Source organism: Macrosteles quadrilineatus, unplaced genomic scaffold (genome assembly GCF_028750875.1).
Source record: "Macrosteles quadrilineatus isolate MER2022 unplaced genomic scaffold, UCM_ALF_1.0 Scaffold_8__2_contigs__length_117827958, whole genome shotgun sequence".
Taxonomy (NCBI): domain Eukaryota; kingdom Metazoa; phylum Arthropoda; class Insecta; order Hemiptera; family Cicadellidae; genus Macrosteles; species Macrosteles quadrilineatus.
Window position 1 is genome coordinate 59,536,979 of NW_026542601.1, and position 8,927 is coordinate 59,545,905.

The window sequence follows — 8,927 nt, forward strand, 5'->3', positions numbered from 1 at the left end:
ATCTTTCAATTATTCACAGTTTCATTTGTTAGTATATCTTATTTACAGATATGTTAATTTTTAATGGGGACATTTCTTTGTGAACCGAAAATGTCATTTGAAGCGCACACATATTTTCTTCCTCTTGGCTTTCCTCTCAATTTACGACTTCTTGTTCCAACTTGTCAGAACATTAAATAAATCTGAGCATACAAAGTTTTGTGTTGGTGTATTCATAATAGAAATAGAACATTCTATTTTCATACTATTAGGCCTAACTATTTTTCTTAGAGTCTACGTCAGTGACACTTTCAGTTAAGGAATCTAAAACGCGTTTTAAGGGAAAGTATGCCAAACCCATTGAATTTTTTAAATGTGCCAGGATAGAACCCATGACTCTCGTTCCGTAGCCTGAGACTATAATGGAGTGAAACTAGCAACACAACATTATGTTTGGTAAAAGTGATATTCAGACAACAGTTTTCTATTACAGTACATAGTATTGGCCATAACATATCTATATAACTTACGAAACTCATCTTCATATGAAACTATAAAATAAAATAACCAAAGCTGTATCGATCCATAACATCCAACTCGCAACACAGTTTTCAGTTCCATATCCTGGAGACACAGTTTCAGCTACGTGCTTCTACCCTTGTACCAGGATATCTACAATAACGACCCAAGCAAACAAGGCTACTTACATCCCCTCCAGCCTGGCGTGTGACGGGATACACCTCCACATGTAAAAGTATCCAAATCTTGGGTCGAAATTGGAAATATTTAGATTTGTAACTTGTTAACTTTTATTTTGGTGTGATAGTTTAGTAAAGGTAAAAGTTTGCCTGGCCAAACATCCCATATTGTAGTTTGTCCCATGGATTGGATTATTTCAATTGATCAGAAATTATTGCATAAATCTGGTCATAAAGTCATAAACGTTTCGACTTTTTTTATTCATAGATACTGTTCTTTAAAATCATTATACGTTTAGACTTTTTAAATGCGCCATAAAAAACTACAGACTCAGGCGATTCTAATTATTTCCGGTACTTAGCCTACGTATTAAACGGAGGCCACATTTTGTCAGCGCGCTGCGGCGGTTATGTTAGGTTGGGTTATCGTAAATATTATGTGTGTAGGACTTTCCTCGCGTCGTTATGAATCGATACCAGACGAGTTATACTTTCTATTATGATAACCCAACCTAACATAACCGCCGCAGCGCGCTGACAAAATGTGGCCTCCGTTTAATACGTAAGTACCTTATTTCCTTATAATCTTTACTCACAGATGTCACCTTTGACTATTGATACAAATTCCATCCCTATGTTAAAGTTGTAGCCAGTTTTTTAAATCAAATTCGTCGTAGTTGATGTTAGCCACCGACAGATTGCGCTGTATCCAACCTTTTATTTAAAGGAAATTTCAGACTTCTGAGCAAGAAACAAATTAATGCACAGGTTTAAGCTTAAATTAAACGTTTAATAAGCTTTCTAACACGAATACCACACACAAACGTTGTGTTAGTTACACTTTAGAACCTTGTTATGGAAATAACTTGTCTAGAATACTACAATTTTCTTGAATCCCTCTATAGTGAGGACTGAAAGGAAAGACATACCACTTTTGGCTAAGGAAATTGTGGATAAAAAGTAAAAACTCCGAATGTATATTGCACCCATTCCACATTTACCCTTCTCGTTATAATGATGGCTTCTGAATTCGTTCAAGACTAATATTTTTTTTCAAACCTTGCTAGGCATCGCCACGAAAATTACAAACATTTTTTGTATAAAAATCAACAACTTTTTAAGAATCAAAATAAAATAAAAGTGATTTATTACCAGAAATAACACTTTTGAATGAACCAATTAGTGAATTACCTAATGGTTAGCATATGGGAAATAGCAATAACTCATTGATGGACCAAACCTCCTACTGTATATCTCTGTCTCTTTCTTCACTTCTCTCCCTCGCACCCCACACCACTATAAATCAGCTGATGCGAGGGAAGGAAATGTGATCAGAAACATTAGGTCATTTGCATTTGAATCTTTGTTGGTGACCCCCGCTGTTTGATGATTGGCTTTATGAAAATTAACTTATCTGAAAACAAACACTGTAGTGTACAATTTACATACAAGGGCTTGTTACTTTATACAACCTGTTGTAATCGTATCCGGTTCCAAAATATTACAAAGTATTAATTCACTTTTCAATACAATTTACTACTAATGGTTGCTGCAAGTAAACTACTCACCCAATTTTCAATTAAAACCTTAGTATTTCATGCCTGGTTACGTTAAAGTGTATTGATCTCACCTAAATGTTTTTATTTTATTTTGGAGTAATTTTTACAGTACAGGATTTACAAAAAAGTAGTTCTTGTATCGCAGTTTATTCAGTTGAAATTTGTTTGAAGTGAAAGTCTTTGTTAAAAAATTTTAGTTAAATAAGCTAAAACATCATGGTAGTAATATGTCTTCAGCTCATCAACAAGAATATAAATTACATGTCAGTATATATGAGTAGTGTGAGGAATATTACAGTTGTCACGAAACAAACTGCAATTGTATATTTGAACGTCATTAAAACCCAATAGGCTAGTGACGTCACAGACAAAATTAGCCCTGACATCAAAAGGGAGGCGTTTAATTCTCCGATGACCACAGAGGGGGGGAGGGGTCAATGTTTTACTGTGGTAGGGTGTAGCAGCGTCTTGATCAGATCTCTTCAACCCCCCCCCCTCCCCCTCCTTCCACAATGTTTATGCTTTACCATCGTGGTTTTGCGATTTATTATCATCCATCAGTACAGTGTAAATCATTTATTCCAACCACAAATACTTGATACCAAAACAACAACAACAAACTTAATACGATAGGTAAAGTGCACCCGTGAAGTCAGAATAACAATAAAATGACTGGGAAAACAAATACAACGATTTAAGTTGTAAAACGATTTGTGGTTCTGATTTCACTATAAACTGTAGGTCACTTACTGTTAGTTGGCTGTACGGGCTATTAATTTACATATGTGTCTAAGGAACATGTCGGCCTTGGTCACTAACAAGACTACAAGATCGTGCCACTCATCCTACACTCATCTCCATTCATAATTGGCTTAAACATTCGTATGGTAGCCATTTCAGCGTCAAGTATTAAAGTATGTATATACGAAAAATATGTCTCTTCACAGATCTAAATGCTAAATTCATGATCGTATGCTAAAGAAGTCCTACCACACAGTACGCTGACCACAGTACCTGGAAACAGTAAGAGAGCATTGACTATGTTCTCAGTAGTTAACAATTCTGCGTCATCCCACAAAATCATAAAAAAAAAAATATAATTATTAATTTGTTTTTCTTAGACATGGTGTAAAAGAAAGAAAATGAGCTTACGTGTTTATTTTGTCACTGACAGATCTGAGCCATTATGTTTCCTAAAGTTACCCTACGGTATCATGATTGCTAGTAGTCTTCACATGTAGAGCAATTCCCTTTACAATCAGCGATGTCTAATGAGGACTATTACTTCTTCCAACTCATTCGGTAACTTAAGATATAAAGTTCTCCCTCTTCATTGACGACTCTTCACAACTGCTTACAACTTCTGGCTGCGAAAGATATTTTTAACTGCCCTTTTAGAAATGCAAAGTAGGATTAAATATCCCGTGTCTTCTCTACCCTCGTGTCGATTACTTAGCAGGGATTTTTTTTATATTTTAAAAGTCGCATTTCAACCTTTGTAAGAATACTTTATTATTTTAAGGTTGTATTATTTAATTTTGTCTTAACATAGGTTTTATTTTGTGAGGCAGAGTTAAATGTATGTCATTCTGGTGGTCTATGAGACAGTGTGTATGTTATTTCGGTGGTCTGTGAAGCGGTGGGTTGTGTTTGTTATTCTAGTGGCCGTTGCGCCGACCAAGGGCTCTGAGATGTAGATAGCGCACGCCTTTGACTACCCGTCGCACCATGGCGGTAATTAATTGAAGGACCTGTAAAAAACGTTCATTAAAATGCTGGGTTACATTAAGAGGAAACATCGCTTAAGTAAATGATCATTTAATCGTTAACCATAGGAGTATGTTGTACAATGAAATCATTGCTAACATTTTTTATGTAAGTTTTTCAAAATATTGAGTATTTTTTGCAGTGATTTAACAATAGTGTCCAAAAACCTCGCTAAGGAATACAACCCAATAATTGTATGGAAATAAAAAATATTATAAAACGGATGTATTAGAAAAATAAATTGTAATTTCAATTTTTAAAGTTAATTTCTCTAGTTTATCATGCAAAAATACATTAAGTATGATTTAATAACACATAATAAGTCTGATGGGTTTCACTACGTTGTGGATACAGATCATAATTCAAACATGAATAAACCATATCTAGTAAGTCATACTTACTTTTACTTACTCACCTACTTTGAAGATTTTACTGCGTAAAATAAAATAAAGTTAAAAAAATAATAAATAATAATAATAATAATGATAATAATAATAATAATAATAATAATAAACTAATTAAGACGCACAATTTTAAGCATGGTTATAACAATCTTCGTTGGTGTAGATAAAGTAAAATAAGAGCTAAAAATTACACGGTTACAATTCAGGATTACATCGTTGTACGGAATGTTAGATTTCATTATGTGCACCAATTCTAGTGTTCATTACGTTGACAAATCTTAACCAGACGTTAAATATATACAAATAAATAATATAAATATATACAGTAAGAGCACTGAGGATCGTCGAGATGTAGGCCTATTTTATTATTATGAAAATGAATCTTGAAAGCGCCTGCAACATACCGACGCAATGTTAGAGCAGTAGCTAGATTGCATTCTTAGTTTAGAAGGCGTTGCATTTTAAATTTATTTTTCGCTTACAAGACTCTTTAAAACATATTAATTTTATATTAAAATAAATAATGATACGTTGTTGTTGAACTATGAATGGCAAATTTTCTAAAAAAAAAACTACAGAGAATTGGAAAATATTCAGGAGTACACTTTTTAAGATTTGTTGTTTGATGTTTTAATATCTAGGGTATGTGTAAATCATATTATTAAATTAATTTGATCATAATGAAATAAGTTTTAAAATAAAACACTATAAGTAAGCCTGTTTTATAGATATAGATTTATGAAAAAAATAATTAAAACTTTCCAAATTTTAGTACATTGCAATTAGTCATTTAAAAGTTGCAAGGTATCTCAAAAAATATAGACTTAAATAGCCTACAGAAAAATATGTACTACATGACTATTTTACAATTAAACCAGATAAAAACGCTTATCATACAATAAGCCCAGGCAAATTAGCCCAAAAAGAGCTGTAGCTTCTTAAAATTGGGGGAAAGCTGGAAATCGTTTTAATCTGTTCTGGAGATCCTAAATAAGTTAAAAATGAGTTTGTGAAGGATTCTGAAGTGAGCTAAGTGTATTCTGTAGGTATATATAGTCAATGTTATAACTCAAAAACAGGACATCGTATATAAGTGTTTACATACTTTTCTAAAGAAAATTAAATTCCGCGTCGAATGACGATAAAATCATCAAAATCGGTTCAGTCGTTCTGCTACATTGGGTCGTGAAAGTTATGTAATTTTAAAAAAACTAAAAAATGAGTAAAATCGGCCTAGGTTTTTGCTTCCCATACACTTAGCTCACTTCAGAATCCGTCACAAACTCATTTTTTTTACTTATTTAGGATCTCCAGAGCAGATTAAAACGGTGTCCAGCTTTCCCCCAATTTTTAAGAGCTACAAGTCTAATTTGCCTGGGCTACAATGCATTTTACAATATTAACTGATAAACTTTTTAAATGTAAAATATTAATGAAATTTGGTAATAACTAGTATGAAAAAAGTCTGTGTATCTCAAAAGCAATGATTTACTAGGACACATAAAAACAAAAAATAGGCCTTTTCGAAGACAAAGGGAACCACCACAGATATGTAGAGTTGACTTAAGGGTAGGATATGCATATGCAGTGTATTTTATGTACAGTACATGACTGGGGAAGGACCAAGTTTGTTTGATCATGTCAGAAAATGGATCAACCGCTAGGGGTTGCTTTGGATAAATATTTGATTCAGTTTTGCATTATCTTGCGCTTCATACAAAGCTGTATAATGCTTGCGTTACAATTGTTTACAACATTTTTATAGCTTTTAGTTCACTCAGCACAGTCTGGAAGGTGTGTTAAGGATGTTTAAATTGAAATGCTATTGAACGGGGATATAAAAAGAAAACTTAGTTCATACAATGGCTGTATGACATTAAATGTTTTCATAGAATTTGAATTAACTTTAATTTCAATTTGGAAATTGCGAAGTTATAATTTTGGATTGGAAATTTATATAACCTAATTTTTTTTAAATTAAGGGCTTGAAAATGGATGTATATTCAGATACCTTTTTAATCAATGTCCAACAAACTAAAGTACTAAAAATATATGCATTAAGACGCATTATTAGCTTAACGACTTTCCAAGGTTTATAATTGGCTTAGTCATCTATCTACACACTAGTTCTGCTTGGGTTACAAAACCACTGCAGATTACATTACTAAACTTATGTTGTAATGTATAAAAGCATAGCAACTTTCTTTGATTTTTTTTTTGCTACATGATAAATAGTTTTTACCTTTTTGTAAATCCTGGGCCCAGACCTTTCGTTTCACTCCAGTCATCCAAATCTATAAAAATAACTTTCAAAACATGAGTATTAAAACAAAACCTTGGTAAATCACACTAAATAAATCAGAAGCCCAGGATACCGGAAGGACATTTCCTGCAGGATCACCCCAGGATTAAACGCCTCCCTTTTGATGTCCTCCTAATTGTATCACAGGACAGAGTCTTGTCTTGTGGCGTGATTGGAATAAAGACATCAACCCCCCCCCCCCACTATCTATCATCCCCTCCTCCTCGCACCCCTCAGGCTTCATCGTCTCACTTGGCCTGTCTTTGCTCCAGTTCCTTAACCTGGATATGGGGTTGGATTTTTAAAGTATTTTTTGCTTATGTTATTTCAATCGTATTTTTTTCAGAATTGGGTACTTTTTAAAACTAGGATCTAGCTGGAATTGTTTTCCACTTTACTGAGGCTAGGTCTTGAGGTTGTGGTGGTACTCAATGGTATTACTTAAATAAAACCCATTAGTGATTTCATTTTTATGCTAGATATCTCAAATGTGTAAGCAGTTTAAGCACATTGTAGACATGTAGCACATACATCCACTACATCTCTTGAGATGTAATCATTATCCAACCGTATACAAGGAAGAATACTGTCCCTGAACTTTAACTCAAAAGAGGGCAACAGGTAACTGTGTACCAGCCGGTATGTAACTTATTACACGTCATAAGTTGTCAAAACTTATGGTAGAATATTATTAGAATGTAGGTGAATATGCACCTCTATGGTATGAATACCATTACAAGAGGCATTTCCCACATTTCTCATTCAAATCAAAAACATTTTAAAAATCAGTCAAATAAACTGAGAAAGTAACAGAATATACAACACCGAGAGGTACTGCCTAATCGCCCATTTTTATGATGCTAAAAGAATTAAATTTGATATACGTACATTTAAATTTAAATGCAGCAAATCATCTTAAATATACATATTTTTTTACCAATAATCCAGAGAAAATGTTTGTTTATTGATGAAATCAAGTTAAGTTTGAACACTTCTATATAAATAGCTTTTTCAAACTCCCCTCAGAGCAGGAAAACGAATGAAGCTTCAAAGTTGACCTGAAGTTGAGATAACTGCTCTATTCTTCCTACAAAAGTTGGCAAACTTAATAATCCACACTCGATGTAACATTTTCCTCTATTGAAAATAACAACCTTACTTGTTGTAAATTGTTCTTGTGAAGAGGAAAATATTATCTAGTACTAGCCAAGGGGTGCAACTTAGTTATTTTTATCAATAGTGGATATGCCACTGTTTTCTAAAGTAGATACCACCAGTGTCTTTCTGTGTCACAATCTCGATGCAAATGTGTAATATAGGTTTGTGGTAAAGCAACTAGTTAGTTATACAGTTTTTAAAATCACCAATCATGGTTGTAAATACTAAATAGATTTTCTTCTTTTTTTTACAACACAATAAAAATGTGGGTTTTAAACATTTATTTATGTCTATACATGTTTTAGAAGAGGTAAACTCCTTTTAGGCTTAAGACAATTTCTTAGTTCATAAGAGATATTATTTTGAATAAATTTTCTTCTCTATTTCTTCTATTTTCTTCTATCTTCTTATTTTGATTGATTGAGCTTTGCTTACGGTGTAAGGTTTAATTCATTCTATTCATTCTTTTAGTAGTTTTTCTAATTGTGATTATAATATAAATTTTGAAACTCTTAGTAATACATTGATTAAATTATAAACCACCTGAACTAAATTTATTCACTGGAAAACTGTAAAATGTAACATTTAAAATTCAGTTATAGAAATGCTCTTTTTGGCTTTGTTTATTTATGTTTAAAAACTATTTTTAAAAGTAACATATTGTGGTAGTAGTACATCAGGCTAGCTAGGGGCTGAGGAGCCAACCTGTTTACTGCCTACAAGACAGATCGCACCACCAGCACATTGAGCCAATCCTAACATTAACTTTTCTCCTATCTTCCCTCCCCCTCCCTCCACTAAACACTGACTCTCCCTTAACTTGATTACCCATTAAATGATGGTACTTAACTTTCCAACTGAAAATGTCTTTATCAGAACATTTCCTGTATCTTGGACAATGGACACATTACGATAGTTGGATTGGTAGATGGTCTATTTTTATTATCAACGTTGATGACAAAACAGGATATCACCTAACTCCTAACTAATTTATTAGTGGCAGTGGTTGGGGGAGGAGCAGTTACCCCTGCACTTTTAGAGGCTTATATTCATAAATTAA